Below are 13,234 nucleotides of genomic sequence, written 5' to 3'. Positions count from 1 at the left end.
ATTTTATTCAGGTAAAGCTAATACTAAATCTTTGTTATAGCAACCAGAAATAGTTTCCTCATTGAGCTAAAACATTTTCTCATTTATACAGAGATTGGATCTAGCAAAAATTTGAAAGAAGATAGAACTCTTATTTAAAACCCTCTTACCTTCCACTTTCAATGTCCTTACTTTTTTACATTTTGTTCTCTTCCTGCTTAGAACTATCCATTTTAGTATCTTACCCAAGTTTTTCTTTATAATAAAAACTATAAAATTTCTTTTTTAAAAAGAGGAACTCTGTGTGACCTTGAATTGGACAAAGTTTATAGAACACAAAAACCACAATGCATTTAAAAAATTGATAAACTAAACTCCATCAAAATTCAAAATTTTACATTTCAAAAGACACATTATTCAGAAAATAAAAAGACAAGCCAAGGCTGGGAGAAAATATTAGCAAACTGCACATCTGATAAATGACATATCCTGAATATTTGAATATCTCTTACTATTCAATGAAAAGATAACCAATCCAATTTTTAAAGTGGACAAAACATTTAAATAGACATTTTTCCCAAAGAAGATACACAAATGGTTAATAAACATATGTAAAGATGCTCACCATCATTAGTCATTAGGAAAATGCAAATTAAAATCACAATGAGATACCTCTACACATCCTCTAGAATTGCTATAATCAAAAGGACAAGAGGTGGTGAAGATGTAGAATGACTGTAGCTCTCATCCATTTATAGTGTGAAATGCAAAGTTCTACAAGCCAAATTACAAAATGGTTCAGCATTTTATTGTAATTAGATATAGACTTAAACTATGACAGCAATTCCACTCTTATTTACCTAACAGAAAAGAAAACATGTGTCTATATACAAACCTATACACAGATGTTCATAGTAGCTTTATTCATAATAGCCAAAAAATGGAAACAACCCAAATGCCCACCAACAAATGCATGGATAATTAAAATGTGGCATATCCATACAACGGAATATTATTCAGCAATTTTTAAAAAACTACTTACACATACTACAATGTGGATCAACTTTGAAAACATTATGCTAAATGGAAGAAGCCAGAGACAAAACACTATGTATTATATGAGTCCCATTCATTGAATTGCATTTACTAGTATATTGTAGTATTCCATTTGTCCACAACAGGCATCTCTATAGAGACATAAAGTATATTAGTGGTTTCCAGGGGAGGTTGAAGGGAGCAGAGAGAGGCTAATCAGGAGCAGAATTAGGGTGAGGCAAGTGAGACTGAATAGAGAAAGTTCAGGGGACAGATTCAGTTTTTATTTAAAATGTTGGCTTTTGGTTAGTTGTGCATTAATTTTGTTTTTTAAAATATTGCATTAAAGTGCTATTTATCTTGATTGATGATATTTTTGCACCCCCTTTAAATTTAGTGCATGGGACAAATGCCCCACTTGCCTTACCCTAGTCCCAGCCTTGTCAGGATTAATTACAAATGAGTATAAGGGAACTTTGGGGAATAAATGTTCCAAAAACAATTATGGTGATGTTTACACAAGTCTAAATTTACTAAAATTACTATTTGTACATTTACAGTGGTGAATTTTTATGGTATGCAAATGTTATCTCAGTAAAACTATTGAAAATATTGTGAATGTCCTGGACTCACCCACTTAGTTTAAGCGTTAACTCACCTAAACAAAAATGGTAGCTAATTCATAATGATAAAATATCAGAAGCAAATATAGCATCTTTATAATCAGAATAAAATGCTTTGCTCTAAAATAAAATGTTGCAGCTTTGGTAAAATTGAACATGTATCCAAATACTGACCAGAATCAATTACACAAATATTTAGGAATTTTTATTTAGAATATAAGGACTCAGGAAGTCACCTAACCAGTTTTTAATTTTTTATTAAATTTATTGGGGTGACATTTGTTAATAAGATTATATAGTTTTCAAGTATAGATTTCTATAATGCATGATCTGTATAGGTTTTTAAAGTATACCTCATTTTGAGATTATTCACTTGGATCACAAAACATTTCAAATGAAGTTTTGCAGTATAATTCACCTGGTAACCATCTTCAACAGGTTTTCAGCATAACATGGTGAGGTAAGCCATTTGTAGTCATACTTTTTTGCCACCCTTAATTTGTTTGGTCAGATTCTCCAAATTATTTTACTCTCTATTTCATTTGTGCTTAGAATGTGTGTCATTCTGTGATATCACCTGGGAGTACATTTGTTTTGCTAGTTGGCTTTCCTATTTTTTTTAAACATTAACTTTAAGAAACCAGGGTTTCTGAATGATGCCATAATTGAATAATCTTTAACATGGCTGGTAATCTGTGTTGAGACAATGCTAAAGTCATTAAGGCTGGAGATTTTATCAGTTCCTATAAGTGAATTTTCAAAACTAAATTTGTGATATCCCCACTGGAGTACTGCATACTACTTTGCATACTTACACAGGTCTCTTAAAAAGTCATTTGTTTTTAGAAGTATTTATGCATATCGCTTTGTTAAGTGAGGTTTAAAGATGATGACCTGAAAATTATAAGCTCAACAATTTTTTTATAACAGAATTTAAGCTGTGGTTCTTGTGAGGCATTGAAATATGTCAAATTTATACTCCACTAGATACTGTCATACAGAGCAATGGTTTTCAAATTTCTTAACCATAGCCCTCAGAACGAAATTTTCCATCATGACTCAGTACACATATGTGTATATAACAAAAGTGTCACCAGACATTACCCTAACAGTGTACCATGCACTTTAATGTTTTCTATTCTTTTTTAATGCTGATAGAAACTCAATGGGGCACACAGCTTATGGAATAACACTGGTCTAGAGTAAGAAGTATTATCCTTATTGTTCTTTTGAATAATAAATTATTACCTTTCTGAGCTCCATAATTTCTACCATATGGGTGATTTCTCCTTCAATACAGTCTTTTTTGCCCTTTGAAAGCAATTATATCCTTAAGTTTCTTGATAAAATGTTATACTTCTTAGCATGTTATACTTCTAGTAAGGGGGAAACATGTTTCCCCTTGTCTTGAGAGCTCTATTGGTTATATATTTGTACTCAATTGTATAACAGCAAACCCCACTGAAATATGCTTCTTTATTAGCACTTTTAGAAATTCCTTATAATAACATAGTTGTGCTCTAAGGTTCATTGTTGCCTTAATTGCAAATACCAGTATTATACTTTATTTGTTTAATGGCCACATTTAGAATGCAAACACTCCAGTGAGTCCAGAATGTGGGCATGCATCGTACTTTTACTTTTCTCAAAACTGAAGCAATTCAAGGAACTATAAGAAACAGCTTTAAAGTAAAGTGATTAAATATTATGACATGAAAAGATGTCAGAGATAAATGAACCCAACTGCTTCCATTTACTGAAGGCACAGGGACAACAACCTTCACTGAACTCTACTATGTATGAGTACTTTACCTGCGTTATCATGTGGATATTAATCCTCAAAACACTGTCATAGGGTAGGCATTATACTTATTTTTAAATTGAAGGAGGTGATGCTCAGGTTAACATGCCAGGCACACAGCTAATAAACAGCAAAGCCAGTATTCAAACCTAACTCCAATTCCAAAACACTTCCATGTCATGCTGCATTTCTTATATCAGAGACAAAGGAACCATACCCGAGAAATAATGTAATGAACCCAATGTCATGGAGATTTTAAGAGCCAGCAGTATAATTGTTTCCACTATCATATACTGCCTATCATTGCTGATCTCAAGGTGCATCTCTTGTTCCATTCTTTTCTTTCATGTTCATGCACCAGAGCTGTTTTCCACTCCCCCAAACTTTAATGAAACTCTGCCTTTGCCTTTGTTGTCAAAGAAACTAGGCAATGAGTATTTAAAATGATGCTGAGCATGTGTCTAGGAAATCTGAGCATCATTCTATTTCCATCAAACAAAGATATTGAAAGTAACCTAGAATCTTGGGTTAGTCAGTATTAGGCTTGATATTTTCAACCAGCTCATAGGGTGAACAATTCAGCTGGAGTCTGAATTACCTTTAGAAAGGGTAAACAATGTAATAAGCTGAGGTTATATCTACACATGAACTAATTTACTGGAGGGAAGGGGAAGTCAGTATAGTTAATATATTTCATTATTAACTAAGAAATTCTAGTTTCTTATTATTACAGATAACAAGAGCAGTGCATATTTTTCTGCAATGTTTTTACATCTGAGGATATTACATTCCCTTCCCCTGAGTGGGTGGAGGAGTGGAGAGATAGATAGTGGGTATATCCAGACTGAGAGAGCATAATGATTAAATATGTGGGTGCTGGAAATAGTCTCACTAGATTCACAATCTGCTTAACAGTTGTGTAACTTGAGGCAGTTCCTCATGTAGGTTCTCAATAAATGTTAGCTATTATCATTTTTAAACTGGCTGCTCTTAACTATCCTATTTTCACAAATACTAATAGTTAATATTGCATTTGAATTTTAATTCCTAAAACTCTATAGAAATACAGATGACATGTTAGTCAATGCCAAATAGATTTCTGATGATAAATCACTAACAGCACTCCATCTTGAACACATATAGTGCTTTCCTTAAGTATTACACCAATAGCAAATAGTTTGATTATATTATTCCATGATGTCTTATTGATATTGGTAGGAGGTTGCAATTTTTAAAATCTGAAGTATATTTCATTTATAAAACTTTGATAGACCTGCTAAGCTGTCTAAAGTCCAAGTCCTTCCAGACAAATGCTCCCCCTGCTGACTTTCTTCAGAGCTGCAGACATCTGAGGGCTGGCCAAGTTGGAAGATATGAGAGTTGGGGAAAATATAGCAGAGAAAATGGGGAGAACACACTACCAGAACCTGATTGTGGTATACAGATTTTTCCAAAGGCAGTACTCTCCTGTTAAGTTTTCAAGATATCAAATATTTTGAAGAACAGAGAGGAGGGTTTGCCCAGTTTAGCTGACACATAGACCCTTCTCTAAAATGAAAAGCATGTACAGAATAATAAAATACATGAAAGATATAAAATAAATGGGGTCAAAGACAACAGGATATTTTTACTCCATTGTAAGCAATATCTTTTCCTTTTCTGATGTATAATCAGTGTCTTCATTGAACTACAAATTCACTTCAAAGCAGTAGTGATGTGGTAATAAATTAATGATATAATAGCAGGATTTTTATTACAAAAATTTCATAACTTTTCTGACTGAAAGCTATAGTTTTCAGTCTTTGGGAGATGGTTACTTATTCCCATCAGAGAAGACTATAAAAGCCAAAGATTGATTCTGCACATTTTTAAGCAATCTGTCATAGACACAGTATTGAATGGAATATTGAAATGATGCAGACTTTGAAAGAAAAGAGGAGGGAGAAAGGAATGATAGTTTGTGCAAAAGAGAAGTGGTTTGTAATTCAAGCTCATTATCTTGTAAAGCCAATAAAGTGTTAATTTCAAAATTTAATTACAAGATGAAGGTTATAGCACATAGCTTACTTTTTATTATTTTTTGTTTTTATTTTATTTTATTTTTGCCATCACCACTTATCCCCTCTATGCCCTCTTCCACCTCAACCCACACTCCTCCACCCATAATCACCATTACTTTTATTATCATTTCATAGGTTATAAAATACACTTCACTATTAACTAAGAAACTGTACTTTCTTATTATTACAGATAACAACAGCATTGTACATTATTTTACTTTATTTTTAATGTCTGTTTTTCTTTTGTTGCTAATTTACTTTCATTAACTTCATACCTCTTACATTTCTTCAAAAGGTATGATTTTCTCTTTAAAATGCATTTTTATAAATACTAAATGTTCAGTATTGTACAGTCATTTCATTATGCTAACCTCAAAATCTGTTTTGTGCAACAAAAAATGGGGTAGTACTACTTATATCAGAAAAAAATAGACTTTAAAATGAACTACACCTTATAATGATAAACAGAGCAATGCAACAAGAGGATATAAGCCTTGTAAACATTTATGCACCCATTATGTGCCCAATATAGGAGCACCTAAATATGTAAAGAAAATCTTTATGGACATAAAGGGAAAAATTAAAAGTAATACAGTCATAGAAGGGGATTTTAACACCCCATGGACATTAATGGATAGATCTTCCAGACAAAAAATCAACAAAGAAACTGCAGCCTAAATGACACACTAGATCAGATGGATTTAACTATCTTCAGAGCATTTCAGCCCAAAGCAGCAGAATATACACTCTTTTCAAGTGCACATGGAACATTTTCTAGGATAGACCACATGTTAGAATACAAGACAAGTCTCAATAAATTTAAGAAAGTTGAAATCATATCAAGCATCTTCTCTGACCAGACTGGTATGAAACTAGAAATCAATCACAAGGAAAAAAAACTGAAAAACACACAAAGACATGTAGGTTAAATAAAATGTTACTAAATAATGAATGAATTAACAATGAGATCAAGAAAGAAATCAGAAACTACCTTGAAACAAATGAAAATGAGAACACATCAACCCAAAATTGAAAGCAGTGAAAGCAGTCTTAGAAGGGAAATTCACAGCATTACAGGCCTATCTCACGAAATAAGAAAAATCTCAAGTAAACAATCTAACTTTACACTTAAAGGAACTAGAAAAAGAATAAGTAAAGCCCAAAGTAAGTAGAAGAAATGAAATAATAAAGATCAGAGCAGAAATAAACAAAATAGAGTCTAAAATTATAATACAAATGATCATTGAAACCAAGAGCCGGTTCTTTGAAAAGATAAACAAGATTGATGAACCTTTAGCCAGACTCATCAAGAAACAAAGAAAACCAAGTAAATAGAATCAGAAATGAAAGATGAGAAGTAACAAGTGACACAACAGAAATACAAAGGATTGAAAGAACATTATGAACAAATATATGCTAGCAAATTGGGCAATCTGGGTAAAATATATAAAATCCAAGAAACATACAATCTTCTAAAACTGAATCAGGAAGAATCAGATAATCTGAATAGACAGATTACAAAGAATGAAATTGAAGATGCAAAAAAAAAGGGAGGGGGGTCCTAGACCAGATGACTTCACACGTGAGTTTTATCAAATATTTAAAGAACAATTAACAAATTAACATCTATCCTTCTCAAACTATTCCAAAAAGTTTAATAGGAGGGAAGACTTCCAAGCTCATTTTACAAGGCCAACATGGCAAAGAAAGAAAATTATAGGCCAATATCCCTGAAGAACATAGATGCTAAAATCTTTAACAATTACCAAATCTGGGTCAAGCAATATACAATATAAAGAAAGTTATACACCACGATCAAGTAGGATTTATTTGGAGGATGCAAGGTTGTTATAATGTCTACAATCAATAAACATGATACACCACATAAACAAAATGAAAGATAAAAACCATATCAATAAATGCAGAAAAAGCATAATCCAGCATCCATTTATAATTTTTTTTAAATCTCAACAAAGTAGAACCCTGAAACATTAATTTGAAAGAATATATGCATCCATATGTTTATTGCAGCATTATTTACAATAGCCAAGATTTGGAAGCAGCCCAAGTGTCCATCAGTAGTTGAGTGGATAAAAAAGCTGTGGTACATTTACACAATGGAATACTACTCAGCCATAAAAATGAAGGAAATTTTACCTTTTGTGACATCACAGGTGGACCAGGAGAGTATTATGCTAAGTGAATTAAGCCAATCAGAGAAAGACAAGTACCTTATGATTTCACTTATATGTAGAATCTAAGGAACAAAATTAACTAACAAATAATATAGAAACAGACTCATAGAGAACAAACTGACAGTTGTCAGAGGAAATGGGGTTTGGGGGAACTGGGTTAAAAAGATTAAGGTGTTAAGCAAAGAATAAAACTCATAAATACAGACAACAATATGGTGATTACAAGAGAGAAAGTCGGGTGGTGGGAGGTAGAAGAGGGTAAAAGGGGGATATATGATGATGGAAGGAGAGTTGACTTGGGGTGGTAAGCACACAATACAATATACAATAGAATTGCACACCTGAAACCTATACAATTTTATTAACTAGTGTCACCCCAATAAATTCAATAAAAATTTTTAAGTTATTTGAAATGAATGTTAAACATTTTGAAGCTGCATTATGGAGGGGGAGATACTGAAAAATTACATGTCTTTTTACTCAACTATAAAGTCATGTCTTACTTTAATAGATCTTTTAAAATATGTGATGAGGCTGACCCATCAGTCACTTTTTATATAGCTTCTATGTGAAATGTGGATTTAAATTGCTATAGTTTCACTAATGAAAAAAGGGATACATAAAAATTCTTATAGAGTTACTTCCCCATGAGTTCCAATGCACCTTTTCTCAGTGAAAGGATTTAGTCATCATACCATATAAGGAAAGCAAGTGGTAGAAATTTCACCAATACTCTTGTCAAAGCTACTATTGTCTTGAGGGGGAAATATTGAATCAAGCTTGAGAATTTAACACTGATTGATTCTAAGAAAGCTCTTTTTCCTATCCATGTTTATGCTTGTGTATATTATTATACCATTTCTATGTGGATATTTACTAAAATTGTTCATACTTACAGGTATAGCATAACCCTGTAATTGCCCAAGTCAATTGCCATGTAGACAAGAGGCCACAAAAATGATCATTTTGCATCTGCATTTTCAGTCATGCCAATAGTCAATATCACCTAAGTCATACTGATTAAGTAAATTATTGTCTGAGCCAGCTATTAAGGGGGCCAAAATAGCCAGATTATGATGTGCAGGACTAATTTTATATCATACAGGCACAGCCATAGTCAATTAGCCTCAATAGAATGGCACGAGTGTAATTTCCATAAATTACCATGTTCTCCACATTTCAAGTAAACATGCATAAAAAGCTATTAGTATTTGCAGCAGCAGAATATACCTTTTTCCATACCAAACCATGAGTCTGGAGATACTTCAAAATCAGTTTCTCTTTGGTCTCAGTAAGACCTCATCATTCCAAATTAGAATGATGTTTACAGTTTCATTCCAAATAAACAACAAATAATAAGGAATAATCCAAACATGTTTGGTTTTCCTGCAATTATATTTCTCAGTGTTTGTAGAAAACTTGCATCTTCTGTAATTTGCACACCATTCTGGATTTTTTCGTATAAAATATGAGTATTTTCTACTACAAAAATTTGGGCCTTTCTTTACTGTTGTGTAAGTATAGATTATTTCCTATTTCTCCTCTCTGTGAGTCAATTTCTTTATATGTAAAATACCACTATAATCTTACCTGTAAAGCAGTACCTAATTGTAAGGATAGAGGATTAAAAGAGTTGACACATGTAAAGCAATTAAAACAGAGTCTGTCACATAGGAAATGTTCAATAAGTGTTATTATTGTTATTTTTATTACCTTATTACTACAGATGCTTTGGAGCATTAATCTTTTATACATTAAATTATTTCTGATCAGTCAAGAATAAATTAAATGTATACAGCAACAATGAAGAAAGACTGTGAATGGTCCAAATTCATAATTAAAATGTTTTATAAACTTTTAGGCTCTGGAAGTGTGACATATTCTCACTCATCCAGATGTTTTCACATCTTTTAATTAAAAATAAAATATTCCCAATTGAAATCTTAAGAGAGTACAACTATTAGTTAGAAAAAATGTGTTGCAAAGCAAATTTTCACATCTGAAAAGCTAAATGTGATTATGTTCAGAAATTTTTTTAAAAAATAAGGGCTGTTTAAGGCATCCAAGAACAAATAAGAATTATAGACTTTTAAAGATCAAGTAGTTTTGTTACAGTTAATAAAGAAAGAACCCTATCAAAACACCAAAATTATTTTATCAGAGTGTAAAAATCTAAAAAAAACAACAACAAAAAAAAACTGAATTTTCCAGAGAATAATAAAAGGTTATCTTGGGACACAGAAATTCAAATTTCCTTCAAAGTGGTAAAGTGCAAATACAAACAAAGAACTTGATTTGCCAGCTTTCAGCACAGAGCTGCCCTCTTCCCAGGAGCCTGGAGATGTTCCAGGCTCCTACGCCTATTCTTGACTTTATGACAGAGGGTGTTCTTTTCCTGTGAGCTTTTCTGGGCATGAGAGAACATATCCTAACCAGAATGAAGCTCTGCCACAGAGCAGAACTATCCTAAGGATAATGTGGCAATTTTTCAGAAAACCTATCAGCCAGATTTTAATTTCTGCGGACAAAGCCAGCCTTCAGCCCATTGTGAAGGAGATGTAGTTTTCTCAGTACAAGCCATTACCCATCACTGAGCATAACTTCCCACAGACCCTGGCCCTGAGTAGCATTCATGGTGTAAGTCTATGACTTGCAATCCTGGCTGCACCAGAGCTTTATAACAATACCGCTGCTGAGGTACAACCTCCAGGGATTCTGATTTAATTGGTCTGGGGTGGAGTATAGACATGTTTGTTTGTTTGTTTGTTTGTTGTTGTTTGTTTGTTATTTTGCTTTATTTTATTTCCAGCTCCCCAGATGATATTCTTGTGCAGGCAGAGTTAAGAATCACTAATATTGAAGAACAATATTTCTCATTTGAGTTTCCAGACCACTGCAATCACCAGTGATGCTTAAGAGATGGGGGAATGGGTGGAAAAGGTGAAGAGGATTAAAAATTACAAACTTCCAGTTATCATACAAAACTAATCACAGGAAAGTAAAGTACAGCATAGATAATATAATCAAAAATATGAAGGGAGGAAAGCAGGCAGGTCAGGGAGAAGGGAGGAAAGCAGGTGGGGCAGCAACCACAGCAGGAAATTCTATTGCAGGAATCTTCCTACAATGGGCATTTAGTCAATAATATTATAGTAACTATGTATGGTGTCAGATGGTACTAGACTTATTATAATGATCACTTCACAAGGTATATAAATGTCTAATCTCTATCCTGTACACCTGAAACTAATACAATATTGTATGTCAACTCTAACTGAAAAATAATTTTTTAAAGTGATGATTCTTGGGTACTCAGATATTCTGAATCGTCATTTTAACAAACACCCCAAGTTACATTGAAGAACAAAATTTTCTCTTATTAAAACTTACCCAGCTTCTGTCTCATTTTCTTTTCTTTTTTAATATATTTTATTGATTTTTTACAGAGAGGGAAAGTTAGAAACATCGATGAGAGAGAATCATCGATCAGCTGCCTCTTGCATACCTTCTACTGGGGATGTGCCCGCAACCAAGGTACATGCCCTGGGACCTTTCAGTCCCCAAGCCGATGCTCTATCCACTGAGCCAAACCAGTTTCGGCTTTTGTCCCATTTTCTAATTGGTCAGACTAATCCAAAATAATGTGATAATAAGTGGTGTTGAAGTTAAGTGCTACTTTTTTATTTTTCAATTACATTTGACATTCAATATTATATTAGTTTCAGGTATGCAGCATAGTGGTTAGACATTTATATAACTTAAAAAGTGATCCCCCAATATGTCTAGTGTTCCCTTGACACAATCCATACAGAATTATTACTATATTATTGACTAGAGGCCTGGTGTATGAAAAGTCATGCTCGGGGGCCGGGGGGGGGGGGGGGGGGGGAGGGGTGTCCCCTCAGCCCGGTCTGCTCCTTCTCACAGTCTGGGAGTCCTCAGGGGATTTCCTCCCCAAACAGGCCTAAGCCGCAGTCTGGCCTCCCTCTGCAGGAGGTGACCAGGATGATCAGGGGAAGGCACCGCCTCATCACCCGCCACTGCAGCTGCTGCCCCTGGCCACTAAGGCCACCTGCCCTCAGCTCTGGCAGCCTCTGTGGCTTTGTCAGGAAGGATGTCCTGCTGTCTGGTCTAATTAGCATATTATGCATTTATTATTATAGATTATTATAGATTACATTTCCTATGCTGTATTTTACCATCCCATGACTATTTTGTAACATTTTGATGAAATCTCGTGAAGAATTTCTGTGGTAGGTCAGTGAAAGTGGTTTTATTTGGTTGGTTATGAGAGTGAGGGGATGAGACAAACCTTATAGTACCTCTCAAATCCTATTGTGCAGGTAGTTTCCTACTTCACTTGAGGTGTCTCCATTGTACTAAGGCTTAGTCAGTAAAAGAGAAAAGTTTTGATGCCCAGAGCTAAGCTCCTAAGCCCCACTAGCTCCATCTTATGGCTCCTTGCCTCATGGGTGACCAACTCCACAAAATGACCATGTTTCCATTAGATTTATTAAACTCGAAGTGAATAATATTTACGAGCACTTATCCATTTCTCTTCAATTATGTAAACGTTTGTGGCTTTTTTTCCCCCATGCCATTGCCTCATATCAATGGTTCTCAACCTTGGCTGCACATTGCAATCACCTGGCAAGCTTTAAAAAAATACATATGTGCCAAAACTGGTTTGGCTCAGTGGTAGAGCGTCGGTCTGCGGACTAAAAGGTCCCGGGTTCGATTCCGGTTAGGGACATGTACGTTGGTTGCGGGCACATCCCCGGTAGGGGGTGTGCAAGAGGCAGCTGGTCGGTGTTTCTCTCTCATTGACATTTCTAGCTCTCTAGCTCTCTCCCTTCCTCTCTGTAAAAAATCAATAAAATATATTTTAAAAAATAAAATAAAATAAAAAAATAAAAAAATACATACCGTATTTTTCGGACCATAAGACGCTCCGGACCATAAGACGCACCAATTTTTAGAGAAGGGAAATGAAGAAAAAAAAGATTCTGAAACAAATAGTGTCCTAAAATACTTTATGTGCATTAAAACCCAACATCACAGTCATAAACACTTGTAATCAACCCTGTAAACAAAGTAAACAGCAGCATTTAGAACCATTTTAGAGCCGGGCAAGCACACAGAGACCACACAGAGCCAGGCAAGTAAAAAAACTTTTTTTTAAAAGTATATGTGTAGGCTATATTTGGACCATAAGACACAGGGACTTTTTCCCCCCACTTCTGGGGGGGGGGGGGGAGTGCGTCTTATGGTCCGAAAAATACAGTATATGTCTGGGTCTGATATTTCAGGTTCTGAGTTAACTGATCCAGGGTGGGCCTGAGCATAAGATTTTTTTTTAAAAAGATCTTAGGTGATTCTACTGTGCAGACAAAGCTTAGAATCACTTGCCTTAAAGGAAATGATACAGACTTCCACAGGTATGGGTGCCCCAGCAAAGCTCACAGGAGTAAGATCCAATAAGTACAATTATTACATGTAAGTTGGAGCTGGTAAAAGAAGATATTTTCCTACAATTAAAAA

General features: G+C 34.3%; 1 protein-coding gene across 6 annotated transcripts in view; it reads left to right on the top strand.

The window, feature by feature from the left end:
- Positions 1–13,234, top strand: part of GRIA3 (glutamate ionotropic receptor AMPA type subunit 3) — a 327,676-nt gene that overhangs the window by 250,029 nt on the left and 64,413 nt on the right. The window lies entirely within an intron of this gene.

The sequence above is a fragment of the Pipistrellus kuhlii genome, unplaced genomic scaffold, assembly GCF_014108245.1.
Source record: "Pipistrellus kuhlii isolate mPipKuh1 unplaced genomic scaffold, mPipKuh1.p scaffold_m20_p_19, whole genome shotgun sequence".
Taxonomy (NCBI): Eukaryota; Metazoa; Chordata; class Mammalia; order Chiroptera; family Vespertilionidae; genus Pipistrellus; species Pipistrellus kuhlii.
This window is presented reverse-complemented; position numbering and strand designations above follow the sequence as displayed.